We start from the raw sequence: 18,313 nt of genomic DNA, 5'->3' as shown, positions 1-18,313 counted from the left end.
TCGCCAACTAGTATTCCTCCCCCCACCTGATGAAGGAACCTGCACTTTCATCTGCACCTTCCTCTTTGTCCCCGTGTAAGGTGGTATGGTATGCGGGAATAGCAACCTGACTTTCAGCAGGGTCACAATGTTGTTGTGTAGCATGCACGGGGAATGTTGCGTTATGGGTCAATGTACCAGCAGACTCATCTATCACTGGCTGGGCAATGGGCACGATGAAGTGGAAACACAGATATAGGCCCAAAGAATAAAGTGGGCTAAATGCAGTTCAAAATTGGTAACACAGGAATAACCAGGGGGCATTGCAGTGGAGGACAACTGGAATGAGAGGCTGACACAGAGAGTAGGGCCAAATCAGTAAGTAGTCGAAATGCAGTTCAAAATTGGCAACCGTAGTAAACAGGCGGCACAGCTTTGTTCAGTGGAGGAGAACAGCAAGGAGTGGCAGACACCGATAGTAGGCCCCAACCCAACTAGTAGGCCAAATGCAGTCTAACATTAACAACTACTTAACGAGAGCCTGAAAATGGAATTTCAGGACAGGAAACCAGGAGAACAGCAAGGAGTGGCAGACACCGATAGTAGGCCCCAAACCAACTAGTACGCCAAATGCAGTTGTTCCATTTAACCACAATTTAATGAGAGCCTGAAGATAGAAGCTCAGGAAAGGCAACCTGGGGAACACCTTGGAGTGTAACACACCATCTCTCTCCACCCCATACCCATTTTGTAGGCCTAATGCAGTGTACTTTTCTACAACTACTAAACGAGAGTCGGAAGACCGAAGCAATGGCAAGGAAACCTGGGGAACACCTTGGAGTGTAACACACCATCTCTCTCCACCCCATACCCAATTTGTAGGCCTAATGCAGTGTAGTTTCCAAGAACTACTAAACGAGAGCCGGAAGATCGAAGCTCAGGAAAGGCAACCTGGGGAACACCTTGGAGTGTAACACACCCTCTCTCTACACCCCATACCCAATTTGAAGGCCTAATGCAGTGTAGTTTCCAAGAACTACTAAACGAGAGCCGGAAGATCGAAGCTCAGGAAAGGCAACCTGGGGAACACCTTGGAGTGGAACACACCATCTCTCTACACCCCATACCCAATTTGAAGGCCTAATGCAGCGTAGTTTCCAACAACTACTAAACGAGAGCCGGAAGATCGAAGCTCAGGAAAGGCAACCTGGGGAACACCTTGGAGTGTAACACAACGTCTCTCTACACCACGGAAGGGCTGATTCTTAGGAAGGAAGGCTGATGGAAATAAGCATTGCGCGTCCGAGGGTGATTATATTCTTATTAGGTATATACTCACCCTCGGACGCGCCCTGCTTCTTTATTTGGAATGAATGTTTATTTGCAATGTGGTGTTGACTTTCTCTATTATTTTGGTAATTAATGATTTTATTATTTTCATTGTTTTGCATCTTCTCGGCAATAATATAAAGAAGACGCGACAGGACAACACTCGGTGGATGCCATATCTGTGTTTTCAATATAAAAAACCTTTCAGTTAACTACTTGCAGGATAAAGTAATTGTAGCTGGTGGCCATTTTTAGTACTGTACCAGATTTTAGTTGTGTGTTTGTTTTTAATGTTAAAATGTCTGCATTTGATATCTCACCAGTATTTTCTTTTTTATAAGCAAAATACTTTTTTTTTTATTTTATGATGTTGGTTCAAGGGGTACACGGGCAGCAGTAGACAGGTCAGTGGAGGCCTAGTGGAAGGAGGGACCGCAGACAGGCTTCGAAGCCCTAACATAATAAATTGGGCTGCCTGTAGGCAATTTAAAATTGGTTCCAGGGGAACACGGGCAGCAGTAGACAGGTCAGTGGAGGCCTAGAGGAAGGAGGGACCGCAGATGCGCCAATGTTTCCCCCATACCAAATTTGTAGGCCTAATGCAGTGTAGTTTCCAACAACTACTAAACGAGAGCCGGAATATCGAAGCTCAGGAAAGGCAACCTGGGGAACACCTTGGAGTGTAACACACCCTCTCTCTACACCCCATACCCAATTTGAAGGCCTAATGCAGTGTAGTTTCCAAGAACTACTAAACGAGAGCCGGAAGATCGAAGCTCAGGAAAGGCAACCTGGGGAACACCTTGGAGTGTAACACACCCTCTCTCTACACCCCATACCCAATTTGAAGGCCTAATGCAGCGTAGTTTCCAACAACTACTAAACGAGAGCCGGAAGATCGAAGCTCAGGAAAGGCAACCTGGGGAACACCTTGGAGTGTAACAAACCCTCTCTCTACACCCCATACCCAATTTGTAGGCCTAATGCAGCGTAGTTTCCGACAACTACTAAACGAGAGCCGGAAGATCGAAGCTCAGGAAAGGCAACCTGGGGAACACCTTGGAGTGTAACACACCCTCTCTCTACACCCCATACCCAATTTGAAGGCCTAATGCAGTGTAGTTTCCAAGAACTACTAAATGAGAGCCGGAAGATCGAAGCTCAGGAAAGACAACCTGGGGAACACCTTGAAGTGTAACACAACGTCTCTCTACACCACGGAAGGGCTGATTCTTAGGAAGGAAGGCTGTTGGAAATAAGCATTGCGCGTCCGAGGGTGATTATATTCTTATTAGGTATATACTCACCCTCGGACGCGCCCTGCTTCTTTATTTGGAATGAATGTTTATTTGCAATGTGGTGTTGACTTTCTCTATTATTTTGGTAATTAATGATTTTATTATTTTCATTGTTTTGCATCTTCTCGGCAATAATATAAAGAAGACGCGACAGGACAACACTCGGTGGATGCCATATCTGTGTTTTCAATTTAAAAAACCTTTCAGTTAAATACTTGCAGGATAAAGTAATTGTAGCTGGTGGCCATTTTTAGTACTGTACCAGATTTTAGTTGTGTGTTTGTTTTTAATGTTAAAATGTCTGCATTTTGATATCTCACCAGTATTTTCTTTTTTATAAGCAAAATACTTTTTTTTTTATTTTATGATGTTGGTTCAAGGGGTACACGGGCAGCAGTAGACAGGTCAGTGGAGGCCTAGTGGAAGGAGGGACCGCAGACAGGCTTCGAAGCCCTAACATAATAAATTGGGCTGCCTGTAGGCAGTTTAAAATTGGTTCCAGGGGAACACGGGCAGCAGTAGACAGGTCAGTGGAGGCCTAGTGGAAGGAGGGACCGCAGACAGGCTTCGGAGCCCTAACATAATAAATTGGGCTGCCTGTAGGCAATTTAAAATTGGTTCCAGGGGAACACGGGCAGCAGTAGACAGGTAAGTGGAGGCCTAGTGGAAGGAGGGACCGCAGACAGGCTTCGAAGGCCTAACATAATAAAATGGGCTGGCTGTAGGCAATTTAAAATTGGTTCCAGGGGAACACGGGCAGCAGTAGACAGGTCAGTGGAGGCCTAGTGGAAGGAGGGACCGCAGACAGGCTTCGAAGGCCTAACATAATAAAATGGGCTGGCTGTAGGCAATTTAAAATTGGTTCCAGGGGAACACGGGCAGCAGTAGACAGGTAAGTGGAGGCCTAGTGGAAGGAGGGACCGCAGACAGGCTTCGAAGGCCTAACATAATAAATTGGGCTGCCTGTAGGCAATTTAAAATTGGTTCCAGGGGAACACGGGCAGCAGTAGACAGGTAAGTGGAGGCCTAGTGGAAGGAGGGACCGCAGACAGGCTTCGAAGGCCTAACGTAATAAAATGGGCTGGCTGTAGGCAATTTACAATTGGTTCCATGGGAACACGGGCAGCAGTAGACAGGTCAGTGGAGGCCTAGTGGAAGGAGTGACGGCAGACAGGCATCAAAGACCTAACATCATAACATTGGGCTGTTGGCAATTTAAAATTGGTTCCAGGGGTACACGGGCAAAAGTGGTCTGGTCAGTGGAAGTCTAGTGGAAGGAGTGACGGCAGACAGGCATCAAAGGCCTAACATAATAACATTTGGCTGTTGGCAATTTAAAATTGGTTCCAGGGGTACACGGGCAACAGTGGTCTGGTCAGTGGAAGTCTAGTGGAAGGAGCGACGGCAGACAGGCTAAGAAGGCCTAACATAACAAAATTGGGCTGGCTGTAGGCAAGTTTAAATTGGTTCCAGGGGAACACGGCCAGCAGTGGCCTGGTCAGTGTAGTAGTTGTAGAAAGAACGGACCGCAGACAGGCTTCGAAGGCCTAACATAACAAAAATGTCAAAACAATGGTATTGTCAGTGCCAGGCATTGAAGGATGTCAGCGCATAGACTAAACATTGGTGAAGCTGTGAGAGATAATTTTGCTAGTGGTAGAGCACTGTTTGAGCTGGGGGGGAACTGTCTTGTGGCCGGCGGTACAGGCCCAGGGCCCCTCATATTACAATGGTGTGTCTGACGTTGGGTGCGCACCACCACCGCCAGAGACACTTTATTGTACTATGAGGGACCCAGTGGCAGTGCCGTCGACCAAAAGCGGGCACACCCACCTCTTCAGACAAACAGCACTCTCACGGGTGCTGGCGCAAAGTGGCGATACCACGGCCCCGTGTGGGGAGTTTGGCCATTTTGTTAGGAGTAAACATGTCGTATGCTGGACAATCAGGTGCAGAAAATTACGAGATTGGAAAAGTCATTCAGAAGAGTCCACAGGCAAGACCTTTTCATAGGAAAGTTAGGTGTCAGCCGGGCAAGGTGGGGCAAAAGATTTCGAAATCCAGTTGTGGTTCATTTTAATGAAGGTTAGATCATCTACATTTTGGGTAGCCAGACGAGTCCTTTTTTCAGTTAGTATTGAACCTGCAGCACTGAATACTCTTTCTGATAGGACACTAGCTGCCGGGCAAGCAAGCTCCTGCAATGCATATTCTGCCAATTCTGGCCAGGTGTCTAATTTGGATGCCCAGTAATCAAATGGGAATGACGGTTGAGGGAGAACGTCGATAAGGGATGAAAAATAGTTTGTAACCATACTGGACAAATGTTGTCTCCTGTCACTTTGAATTGATGCTGCAGTACCTGTTCTGTCTGCGGTCATAGCAAAATCACTCCACAACCTGGTCAGAAAACCCCTCTGGCCAACGCCACTTCTGATTTCTGCCCCTCTAACACCTCTGGTCTGCTGGTCCCTGGAGCTCGTGTGAGAACGATCACGGGCGCTGTGTGCAGGGAATGCCAGAAGCAAACGGTCAACAAGAGTTGATTGTTTTGTTGCTAATATTAGTTCCAAGTTCTCATGTGGCATAATATTTTGCAATTTGCCTTTATAGCGAGGATCAAGGAGGCAGGCCAACCAGTAATCGTCATCGTTCATCATTTTTGTAATGCGTGTGTCCCTTTTGAGGATACGCAAGGCATAATCCGCCATGTGGGCCAAAGTTCCAGTTGTCAAATCTGCGGTTGTGCTTGGTTGAGGGGCAGTTGCAGGCAAATCTACGTCACTTGTGTCCCTCAAAAAACCAGAACCCGCCCTTGCCACGCCACCAATTTCCAATGACCCCGGGAAAGCTTCCTCATTAAAAATATACTCATCCCCATCATCCTCCTCATCCTCCACCTCCTCGTCCTGTACACTGCCCTGACCAGACAATGGCTGACTGTCATCAAGGCTTTCCTCTTCCTCTGGTGCAGACGCCTGATCCTTTATGTGCGTCAAACTTTGCATCAGCAGACACATTAGGGGGATGCTCATGCTTATTATGGCGTTGTCTGCACTAACCAGCCGTGTGCATTCCTCAAAACACTGAAGGACTTGACACATGTCTTGAATCTTCAACCACTGCACACCTGACAACTCCATGTCTGCCATCCTACTGCCTGCCCGTGTATGTGTATCCTCCCACAAAAACATAACAGCCCGCCTCTGTTCGCACAGTCTCTGAAGCATGTGCAGTGTTGAGTTCCACCTTGTAACAACGTCTATGATTAGGCGATGCTGGGGAAGGTTCAAAGAACGCTGATAGGTCTGCATACGGCTGGAGTGTACAGGCGAACGGCGGATATGTGTGCAAAGTCCACGCACTTTGAGGAGCATGTCGGATAACCCCGGATAACTTTTCAGGAAGCACTGCACCACCAGGTTTAAGGTGTGAGCCAGGCAAGGAATGTGTTTCAGTTGGGAAAGGGAGATGGCAGCCATGAAATTCCTTCCGTTATCACTCACTACCTTGCCTGCCTCAAGATCTACAGTGCCCAGCCACGACTGCGTTTCTTGCTGCAAGAACTCGGACAGAACTTCCGCGGTGTGTCTGTTGTCGCCCAAACACTTCATAGCCAATACAGCCTGCTGACGTTTGCCAGTAGCTGCCCCATAATGGGAGACCTGGTGTGCAACAGTGGCAGCTGCGGATGGAGTGGTTGTGCGACTGCGGTCTGTGGACGAGCTCTCGCTTCTGCAGGAGGACGAGGAGGAGGAGGAGGAGGAGGGGGTGCGAACGGCTACAGCCAACTGTTTCCTAGACCGTGGGCTAGGCAGAACTGTCCCAAACTTGCTGTCCCCTGTGGACCCTGAATCCACCACATTTACCCAGTGTGCCGTGATGGACACGTAACGTCCCTGGCCATGCCTACTGGTCCATGCATCTGTTGTCAGGTGCACCTTTGTGCTCACAGATTGCCTGAGTGCATGGACGATGCGCTCTTTAACATGCTGGTGGAGGGCTGGGATGGCTTTTCTGGAAAAAAAGTGTCGACTGGGTAGCTCGTAGCGTGGTACAGCGTAGTCCATCAGGTCTTTGAAAGCTTCGCTTTCAACTAACCGGTAGGGCATCATCTCTAACGAGATTAGTCTAGCTATGTGGGCGTTCAAACCCTGTGTACGCGGATGCGAGGCTAAGTACTTCCGTTTTCTAACCATAGTCTCATGTAGGGTGAGCTGGACTGGAGAGCTGGAGATCGTGGAACTAGCGGGGGTGCCGGTGGACATGGCAGACTGAGAGACGGTGGGAGATGGTATTGTTGCCGCCGGTGCCCTAGATGCAGTGTTTCCTACTACGAAACTGGAGATTCCCTGACCCTGACTGCTTTGGCCTGGTAAAGAAACCTGCACAGATACTGCAGGTGGTGCAGAAAATGGTGGCCCTACACTGCCGGAAGGGATGTTGCGTTGATGAGTAGCTTCATTGGCCGAGGGTGCTACAACCTTAAGGTACGTTTGGTAGTTAGTCCAAGCTTGCAAATGCATGGTGGTTAAATGTCTATGCATGCAACTTGTATTGAGACTTTTCAGATTCTGCCCTCTGCTTAAGGTAGTTGAACATTTTTGACAGATTACTTTGTGCTGATCAATTGGATGTTGTTTAAAAAAAATGCCAGACTGCACTCTTTCTAGCATCGGATACCTTTTCAGGCATTGCAGACTGAGCTTTAACCGGATGGCCACGCTGTCCTCCAACAGGTTTTGACTTTGCCACGCGTTTTGGCCAAGATACGGGCCCGGCAGATGGAACCTGTTGCGATGTTGATGCCTGCTGCGGCCCCTCCTCCTCCGCTTCAGAACTGCTGCCGCCTGCACCCTGTTCCCCCAATGGCTGCCAATCGGGGTCAAGAACTGGGTCATCTATTACCTCTTCTTGTAGCTCGTGTGCAACTTCGTCTGTGTCACCGTGTCGGTCGGTGGTATAGCGTTCGTGATGGGGCAACATAGTCTCATCAGGGTCTGATTCTTGATCAGCACCCTGCGAGGGCAATGTTGTGGTCTGAGTCAAAGGACCAGCATAGTAGTCTGGCTGTGGCTGTGCATCAGTGCACTCCATGTCAGATTCAACTTGTAATGGGCATGGACTGTTAACTGCTTCACTTTCTAAGCCAGGGACGGTATGTGTAAAGAGCTCCATGGAGTAACCCGTTGTGTCGCCTGCTGCATTCTTCTCTGTTGTTGTTTTTGCTGAAGAGGACAAGGAAGCGACTTGTCCCTGACCGTGAACATCCACTAACGACGCGCTGCTTTTACTTTTACCAGTTTCACGAGAGGAGGCAAAAGAGCTAGAGGCTGAGTCAGCAAGATAAGCCAAAACTTGCTCTTGATGCTCCGGCTTTAAAAGCGGTTTTCCTACTCCTAGAAAAGGGAGGGTTCGAGGCCTTGTGTAGCCAGACGACGAACCTGGCTCCACAGCTCCAGACTTAGGTGCAATATTTTTTTTCCCACGACCACCTGATGCTCCACCACTACCACTACCCTCATTACCAGCTGACAATGAACGCCCCCGGCCACGACCTCTTCCACCAGACTTCCTCATTGTTTTAAAAACGTTACCAAACGAACGGTATTTGTTGCTGTCACACAACTTACACGGTGAGCTATAACTTCAGTATGATTTAGCTACCCCTTTACAGGTGGGTGAGACCACAACGAAAATCAGCCACAATGTTACACACTCTGTTGTTGTTGGCAACAAATGAGATGGCACACACGCAGGACTGTCACTGAAGCGCAAATGTAAATATTTATCTCCCACTGATTTGTGTTTGTTTTTTTTAAAAGGGAGACTTCAGGAAAAAAAAAAATTAAAAAAAAATTATTTTTTACAGAAGAATTTATAAAACAAATAAAATGAAATGATTGTTTCAGGGAGAATTTAGGAAAAAAAAAAAAAAAAAGGCTTTGTAGGGCCCACTGAGTGAGAGAGGACGCACACAGGAGTCAGGAGTGGCACACAAGCCCAGAGGCCAATATTAATCTCCCACTGATTGATTTAGTTATTTTTTTTGGTAGATTTTGGAACCCAAATCAAGCAAAAAAATTAATAGGCTTTCTATGGCCCACAATTGGGGAGAGAGAGAGAGATGGCACACCCAGGAGTCAAGACTGGCACACAAGCAGAAGGGGCAATATGAATCTCCCACAGATTTTTTTTTTTTTTTTTTTCAGGGAGACTTTAGAGAAAAAAAAATACAAAAAAAATGATTTTTTTCAGGAATAATTTAGAAACCAAAGAAAATAAAATGATTTTTTCAGGGAGAATTTAGAAAACAAATAAAACAAAAAATAGGCTTTCTAGGGCCCACTGAGTGACAGATGACGCTCACAGGAGTCAGGAGTGGCACACAAGCCCAGAGGCCAATATTAATCTCCCACTGATTGATTTAGTGATTTTTTTTTGGTAGATTTTGGAACCCAAATCAAGCAAAAAAATTAATAGGCTTTCTATGGCCCACTATTTGTGAGAGAGATGGCACGCTCAGGACTGGCACACAAGCCCAGAGGCCAATATTAATCTCCCATTTTTTTTTTTTCCAGGGAAAATTTATAAACCCAATAAAAAAAATAATAATAAATAGGCTTTCTATGGCCCACTATCTGAGAGAGAGAGATGGCACGCTTAGGACTGGCACACAAGCCCAAAGGCCAATATTAATCTCCCACTGATTGATTGATTGATTTTTTCAGGTAGAATTATGAACCCAAATCAACCAAAAAAATAAATAGGCTTTCTATGGCCCACTATTTGTGAGAGAGATGGCACGCTCAGGACTGGCACACAAGCCCAGAGGCCAATATTTAATCTCCCACTTTTTTTTTTTTCCAGGGAAAATTTATAAACCCAATAAAATAATAAAAAAATAGGCTTTCTATGGCCCACTATCTGAGAGAGAGAGAGATGGCACGCTTAGGACTGGCACACAAGCCCAAAGGCCAATATTAATCTCCCACTGATTGATTTAATGATTTTTTCAGGTAGAATTTAGAACCCAAATCAAGCAAAAAAATTAATAGGCTTTCTATGGCCCACTGAGTGAGAGATGGCACACACAGGAGTAAGGAGTGGCACACAAGCCCTGAGGCCAATATTTTTCTCCCACTGATTGATTGATTGATTTTTTCAGGTAGAATTATGAACCCAAATCAACCAAAAAAATAAATAGGCTTTCTATGGCCCACTATTTGTGAGAGAGATGGCACGCTCAGGACTGGCACACAAGCCCAGAGGCCAATATTAATCTCCCATTTTTTTTTTTTTCCAGGGAAAATTTATAAACCCAATAAAAAAAATAATAATAAATAGGCTTTCTATGGCCCACTATCTGAGAGAGAGAGATGGCACGCTTAGGACTGGCACACAAGCCCAAAGGCCAATATTAATCTCCCACTGATTGATTGATTGATTTTTTCAGGTAGAATTATGAACCCAAATCAACCAAAAAAATAAATAGGCTTTCTATGGCCCACTATTTGTGAGAGAGATGGCACGCTCAGGACTGGCACACAAGCCCAGAGGCCAATATTAATCTCCCACTTTTTTTTTTTTCCAGGGAAAATTTATAAACCCAATAAAATAATAAAAAAATAGGCTTTCTATGGCCCACTATCTGAGAGAGAGAGAGATGGCACGCTTAGGACTGGCACACAAGCCCAAAGGCCAATATTAATCTCCCACTGATTAATTTATTGATTTTTTCAGGTAGAATTTAGAACCCAAATCAAGCAAAAAAAATTAATAGGCTTTCTATGGCCCACTGAGTGAGAGATGGCACACACAGGAGTAAGGAGTGGCACACAAGCCCTGAGGCCAATATTTTTCTCCCACTGATTGATGTTGTGATTTTTTCTGGTAGATTTTGGAACCCAAATCAAGCAAAAAAATAAATAGGCTTTCTATGGCCCACTGAGTGAGAGATGACACAGACAGAGATGGCACTCTAGCAGAAATGTCAATCTTAATCTCCCACAAAAAAAAAAAAAAAAAAAAAGGAACTGTCCTTCAATTACTATCTCCCTGCAGTAATCTCAGCCAGGTATGGCAGGCAGCAATAAGGAGTGGACTGATGCACAAATTAAATAAAGAGTGTGGACAAACAAACAAGATAGCTGTGCAGAAAGGAAGGAACAAGAGGATTTGTGCTTTGAAAAAAGCAGTTGGTTTGCACAGCGGCGTACACACAGCAATGCAGCTATCAGGGAGCCTTCTAGGGCAGCCCAATGAGCTACAGCGCTGAGGACAAAAAAAAAAAAAGGAGCTTCCACTGTCCCTGCACACCGAAGGTGGTGTTGGGCAGTGGAAATCGCTACAGCACAAGCGGTTTTGTGGTTAATGGACCCTGCCTAACGCTATCCCTGCTTCTGACGAAGCGGCAGCAACCTCTCCCTAAGCTCAGATCAGCAGCAGTAACATGGCGGTCGGCGGGAACTCCCCTTTATAGCCCCTGTGACGCCGCAGACAGCAAGCCAATCACTGCAATGCCCTTCTCTAAGATGATGGGGACCAGGACCTATGTCATCACGCTGCCCACACTCTGCGTTTACCTTCATTGGCTGAGAAATGGCGCTTTTCGCGTCATTGAAACGCGACTTTGGCGCGAAAGTCGCGTACCGCATGGCCGACCACGCACAGGGGTCGGATCGGGTTTCATGAAACTCGACTTCGCCAAAAGTCGGCGACTTTTGAAAATGTTCGACCCGTTTCGCTCAACCCTAGTCATAAGTATTCAGACCCTTTGCTCAGACACTCATTTTTAAGTCACATGCTGTCCATTTCCTTGTGATCCTTCTTGAGTTGGTTCTACTCCTTCATTGGAGTCCAGCTGTGTTTAATTAAACTGATAGGACTTGATTTGGAAAGGCGCACACCTGTCTATATAAGACCTCACAGCTCACAGTGCATGTCAGACCAAATGAGAATCATGAGGTCAAAGAAACCGGCCAAGGAGCTCAGAGACAGAATTGTGGAAATGCACAGATCTGGCCAAGGTTACAAAATAATTTCTGCCATACTCAAGGTTGCTAAGATCACAGTAGCCTCCATAATCCTTAAGTGGAAGAAGTTTGGGACCACCAGAAGTCTTCCGACACTCCCTGACAGAAGTTATGTCGTTTACCCATGTTATGTAAATAAAAGCTTATAACCTGACGTTAAATTCATCCATTGGTTGTATAAATTATTCTTTTGAAAGCTGAAACCCTTCGAAATGTGGTTTAGATTAAGAAAATAAATTGGCATCAATGCAGAAATATTGATCAGTTAATGGACACAGAATGGTCAGATTTTGGCAAGACAAAAGTTTTGTCGCCCACAGAAAGTAATGTGATATTCAAACAAATAATTAACTTAGAATACAAATATATGTTGCATAACATTGGTGCATGAAGTTGTGGAGCTATTAGAGTCATATTTAATATTTTGTGTGACTTCCATGAGCTTGAAGGACTGCATCCATGCGGTTCAACAATGATTCATACAATTTATTAATGAAGTCATCAGGAATAGCAAAGAATGCAGTCTTACATGCCTCCCAGAGTACATCTAGATTCTTTGGTTTTGTCTTCCAAGCTTCCTCTTTCATCCTACCTCAAACATGTTGTGAATTCTGTTGTCGAGCTCTCTCCTGTGGTCGTGAATGGTACTTCGGCGAGTTCTGTCTATGGGTGTTATGAAAGGTAATTCAGTACCATAATGGACATAGAGGTCAGCGCACATACAGTGACCTGGCAATAACCCAAAAAACAAGAACGAGCTCTGAGACGTGGGAACTCTGTTGACCGCAATCCCTAATCCTCTCCAACCACACTAAAGGCAGCCGTGGATTGCGCCTAACGCTCCCTATGCAACTCGGCACGGCCTGAGAAACTAGCTAGCCTGAAGATAGAAAATAAGCCTACCTTGCCTCAGAGAAATACCCCAAAGGAAAAGGCAGCCCCCACATATAATGACTCTGAGTTAAGATGAAAAGATAAACGTAGAGATGAAATAGATTTAGCAAAGTGAGGCCCAACTTTCTGAACAGAGCGAGGATAGGAAAGGTAACTTTGCGGTCAACACAAAACCCTACAAAAACCACGCAAAGGGGGCAAAAAGACCCTCCGTACCGAACTAACGGCACGGAGGTACACCCTCTGCGTCCCAGAGCTTCCAGCAAGCAGAAAAAAAACAAATAGACAAGCTGGACAGAAAAAAACAGCAAACAAATAGCAAAGAGAAACTTAGCTATGCAGAGCAGCAGGCTGCAGGAACGATCCAGGAGGAAACAGGTCCAACACTAGAACATTTCAAAAACCTGACCTGCACATCCAAACATAGACTGAGTGTGAACAGGTGCTGAACCCAGAGTCGCCAACTCGTATATAGTTAAATAAATAGGGCAGCACACTGCAGCGCCAAAACATGCAAACTTGAAAAAACGAAATTTGAACTGCATTACTGCACTAGAAATATGAAAAATGAGAGCTTTTAGCGCACAAAAATGGCCAATTTTATGTGTACCTCGTAGCCACGTTAAGGCATCTCTCTTATACGAGGTCCTACGCTTGACCTACCTCACTGAGAATAAACGTCTCCATCTGAATGGGTACATGTGAAACCTCTTCTTGGACTCAAATTCTCTCTCTATGTGGAGGGGTATTGGACCTACTATAATTAAAACACCTGAAGCTAGGAGGCGGGGAGTGCACGATCAGAAGGCTAGAGAATACATTTCAAAAACCTGACCTGCACATCCAAACATAGACTGAGTGTGAACAGGTGCTGAACCCAGAGTCGCCAACTCGTATATAGTTAAATAAATAGGGCAGCACACTGCAGCGCCAAAACATGCAAACTTGAAAAAACGAAATTTGAACTGCATTACTGCACTAGAAATATGAAAAATGAGAGCTTTTAGCGCACAAAAATGGCCAATTTTATGTGTACCTCGTAGCCACGTTAAGGCATCTCTCTTATACGAGGTCCTACGCTTGACCTACCTCACTGAGAATAAACGTCTCCATCTGAATGGGTACATGTGAAACCTCTTCTTGGACTCAAATTCTCTCTCTATGTGGAGGGGTATTGGACCTACTATAATTAAAACACCTGAAGCTAGGAGGCGGGGAGTGCACGATCAGAAGGCTAGAGAATACATTTCAAAAACCTGACCTGCACATCCAAACATAGACTGAGTGTGAACAGGTGCTGAACCCAGAGTCGCCAACTCGTATATAGTTAAATAAATAGGGCAGCACACTGCAGCGCCAAAACATGCAAACTTGAAAAAACGAAATTTGAACTGCATTACTGCACTAGAAATATGAAAAATGAGAGCTTTTAGCGCACAAAAATGGCCAATTTTATGTGTACCTCGTAGCCACGTTAAGGCATCTCTCTTATACGAGGTCCTACGCTTGACCTACCTCACTGAGAATAAACGTCTCCATCTGAATGGGTACATGTGAAACCTCTTCTTGGACTCAAATTCTCTCTCTATGTGGAGGGGTATTGGACCTACTATAATTAAAACACCTGAAGCTAGGAGGCGGGGAGTGCACGATCAGAAGGCTAGAGAATACATTTCAAAAACCTGACCTGCACATCCAAACATAGACTGAGTGTGAACAGGTGCTGAACCCAGAGTCGCCAACTCGTATATAGTTAAATAAATAGGGCAGCACACTGCAGCGCCAAAACATGCAAACTTGAAAAAACGAAATTTGAACTGCATTACTGCACTAGAAATATGAAAAATGAGAGCTTTTAGCGCACAAAAATGGCCAATTTTATGTGTACCTCGTAGCCACGTTAAGGCATCTCTCTTATACGAGGTCCTACGCTTGACCTACCTCACTGAGAATAAACGTCTCCATCTGAATGGGTACATGTGAAACCTCTTCTTGGACTCAAATTCTCTCTCTATGTGGAGGGGTATTGGACCTACTATAATTAAAACACCTGAAGCTAGGAGGCGGGGAGTGCACGATCAGAAGGCTAGAGAATACATTTCAAAAACCTGACCTGCACATCCAAACATAGACTGAGTGTGAACAGGTGCTGAACCCAGAGTCGCCAACTCGTATATAGTTAAATAAATAGGGCAGCACACTGCAGCGCCAAAACATGCAAACTTGAAAAAACGAAATTTGAACTGCATTACTGCACTAGAAATATGAAAAATGAGAGCTTTTAGCGCACAAAAATGGCCAATTTTATGTGTACCTCGTAGCCACGTTAAGGCATCTCTCTTATACGAGGTCCTACGCTTGACCTACCTCACTGAGAATAAACGTCTCCATCTGAATGGGTACATGTGAAACCTCTTCTTGGACTCAAATTCTCTCTCTATGTGGAGGGGTATTGGACCTACTATAATTAAAACACCTGAAGCTAGGAGGCGGGGAGTGCACGATCAGAAGGCTAGAGAATACATTTCAAAAACCTGACCTGCACATCCAAACATAGACTGAGTGTGAACAGGTGCTGAACCCAGAGTCGCCAACTCGTATATAGTTAAATAAATAGGGCAGCACACTGCAGCGCCAAAACATGCAAACTTGAAAAAACGAAATTTGAACTGCATTACTGCACTAGAAATATGAAAAATGAGAGCTTTTAGCGCACAAAAATGGCCAATTTTATGTGTACCTCGTAGCCACGTTAAGGCATCTCTCTTATACGAGGTCCTACGCTTGACCTACCTCACTGAGAATAAACGTCTCCATCTGAATGGGTACATGTGAAACCTCTTCTTGGACTCAAATTCTCTCTCTATGTGGAGGGGTATTGGACCTACTATAATTAAAACACCTGAAGCTAGGAGGCGGGGAGTGCACGATCAGAAGGCTAGAGAATACATTTCAAAAACCTGACCTGCACATCCAAACATAGACTGAGTGTGAACAGGTGCTGAACCCAGAGTCGCCAACTCGTATATAGTTAAATAAATAGGGCAGCACACTGCAGCGCCAAAACATGCAAACTTGAAAAAACGAAATTTGAACTGCATTACTGCACTAGAAATATGAAAAATGAGAGCTTTTAGCGCACAAAAATGGCCAATTTTATGTGTACCTCGTAGCCACGTTAAGGCATCTCTCTTATACGAGGTCCTACGCTTGACCTACCTCACTGAGAATAAACGTCTCCATCTGAATGGGTACATGTGAAACCTCTTCTTGGACTCAAATTCTCTCTCTATGTGGAGGGGTATTGGACCTACTATAATTAAAACACCTGAAGCTAGGAGGCGGGGAGTGCACGATCAGAAGGCTAGAGAATACATTTCAAAAACCTGACCTGCACATCCAAACATAGACTGAGTGTGAACAGGTGCTGAACCCAGAGTCGCCAACTCGTATATAGTTAAATAAATAGGGCAGCACACTGCAGCGCCAAAACATGCAAACTTGAAAAAACGAAATTTGAACTGCATTACTGCACTAGAAATATGAAAAATGAGAGCTTTTAGCGCACAAAAATGGCCAATTTTATGTGTACCTCGTAGCCACGTTAAGGCATCTCTCTTATACGAGGTCCTACGCTTGACCTACCTCACTGAGAATAAACGTCTCCATCTGAATGGGTACATGTGAAACCAATTCTTGGACTCAAATTCTCTCTCTATGTGGAGGGGTATTGGACCTACTATAATTAAAACACCTGAAGCTAGGAGGCGGGGAGTGCACGATCAGAAGGCTAGAGAATACATTTCAAAAACCTGACCTGCACATCCAAACATAGACTGAGTGTGAACAGGTGCTGAACCCAGAGTCGCCAACTCGTATATAGTTAAATAAATAGGGCAGCACACTGCAGCGCCAAAACATGCAAACTTGAAAAAACGAAATTTGAACTGCATTACTGCACTAGAAATATGAAAAATGAGAGCTTTTAGCGCACAAAAATGGCCAATTTTATGTGTACCTCGTAGCCACGTTAAGGCATCTCTCTTATACAAGGTCCTACGCTTGACCTACCTCACTGAGAATAAACGTCTCCATCTGAATGGGTACATGTGAAACCTCTTCTTGGACTCAAATTCTCTCTCTAGCTTCAGGTGTTTTAATTATAGTAGGTCCAATACCCCTCCACATAGAGAGAGAATTTGAGTCCAAGAAGAGGTTTCACATGTACCCATTCAGATGGAGACGTTTATTCTCAGTGAGGTAGGTCAAGCGTAGGACCTCGTATAAGAGAGATGCCTTAACGTGGCTACGAGGTACACATAAAATTGGCCATTTTTGTGCGCTAAAAGCTCTCATTTTTCATATTTCTAGTGCAGTAATGCAGTTCAAATTTCGTTTTTTCAAGTTTGCATGTTTTGGCGCTGCAGTGTGCTGCCCTATTTATTTAACTACATACGAGTTGGCGACTCTGGGTTCAGCACCTGTTCACACTCAGTCTATGTTTGGATGTGCAGGTCAGGTTTTTGAAATGTATTCTCTAGCCTTCTGATCGTGCATTCCCCGCCTCCTAGCTTCAGGTGTTTTAATTATAGTAGGTCCAATACCCCTCCACATAGAGAGAGAATTTGAGTCCAAGAAGAGGTTTCACATGTACCCATTCAGATGGAGACGTTTATTCTCAGTGAGGTAGGTCAAGCGTAGGACCTCGTATAAGAGAGATGCCTTAACGTGGCTACGAGGTACACATAAAATTGGCCATTTTTGTGCGCTAAAAGCTCTCATTTTTCATATTTCTAGTGCAGTAATGCAGTTCAAATTTCGTTTTTTCAAGTTTGCATGTTTTGGCGCTGCAGTGTGCTGCCCTATTTATTTAACTATATACGAGTTGGCGACTCTGGGTTCAGCACCTGTTCACACTCAGTCTATGTTTGGATGTGCAGGTCAGGTTTTTGAAATGTATTCTCTAGCCTTCTGATCGTGCACTCCCCGCCTCCTAGCTTCAGGTGTTTTAATTATAGTAGGTCCAATACCCCTCCACATAGAGAGAGAATTTGAGTCCAAGAAGAGGTTTCACATGTACCCATTCAGATGGAGACGTTTATTCTCAGTGAGGTAGGTCAAGCGTAGGACCTCGTATAAGAGAGATGCCTTAACGTGGCTACGAGGTACACATAAAATTGGCCATTTTTGTGCGCTAAAAGCTCTCATTTTTCATATTTCTAGTGCAGTAATGCAGTTCAAATTTCGTTTTTTCAAGTTTGCATGTTTTGGCGCTGCAGTGTGCTGCCCTATTTATTTAACTATATACGAGTTGGCGACTCTGGGTTCAGCACCTGTTCACACTCAGTCTATGTTTGGATGTGCAGGTCAGGTTTTTGAAATGTATTCTCTAGCCTTCTGATCGTGCACTCCCCGCCTCCTAGCTTCAGGTGTTTTAATTATAGTAGGTCCAATACCCCTCCACATAGAGAGAGAATTTGAGTCCAAGAAGAGGTTTCACATGTACCCATTCAGATGGAGACGTTTATTCTCAGTGAGGTAGGTCAAGCGTAGGACCTCGTATAAGAGAGATGCCTTAACGTGGCTACGAGGTACACATAAAATTGGCCATTTTTGTGCGCTAAAAGCTCTCATTTTTCATATTTCTAGTGCAGTAATGCAGTTCAAATTTCGTTTTTTCAAGTTTGCATGTTTTGGCGCTGCAGTGTGCTGCCCTATTTATTTAACTATATACGAGTTGGCGACTCTGGGTTCAGCACCTGTTCACACTCAGTCTAT

The sequence above is a fragment of the Ranitomeya imitator genome, chromosome 3 (genome assembly GCF_032444005.1).
Source record: "Ranitomeya imitator isolate aRanImi1 chromosome 3, aRanImi1.pri, whole genome shotgun sequence".
Taxonomy (NCBI): Eukaryota; Metazoa; Chordata; class Amphibia; order Anura; family Dendrobatidae; genus Ranitomeya; species Ranitomeya imitator.
Note: the sequence above shows the minus strand (reverse complement) of the source record.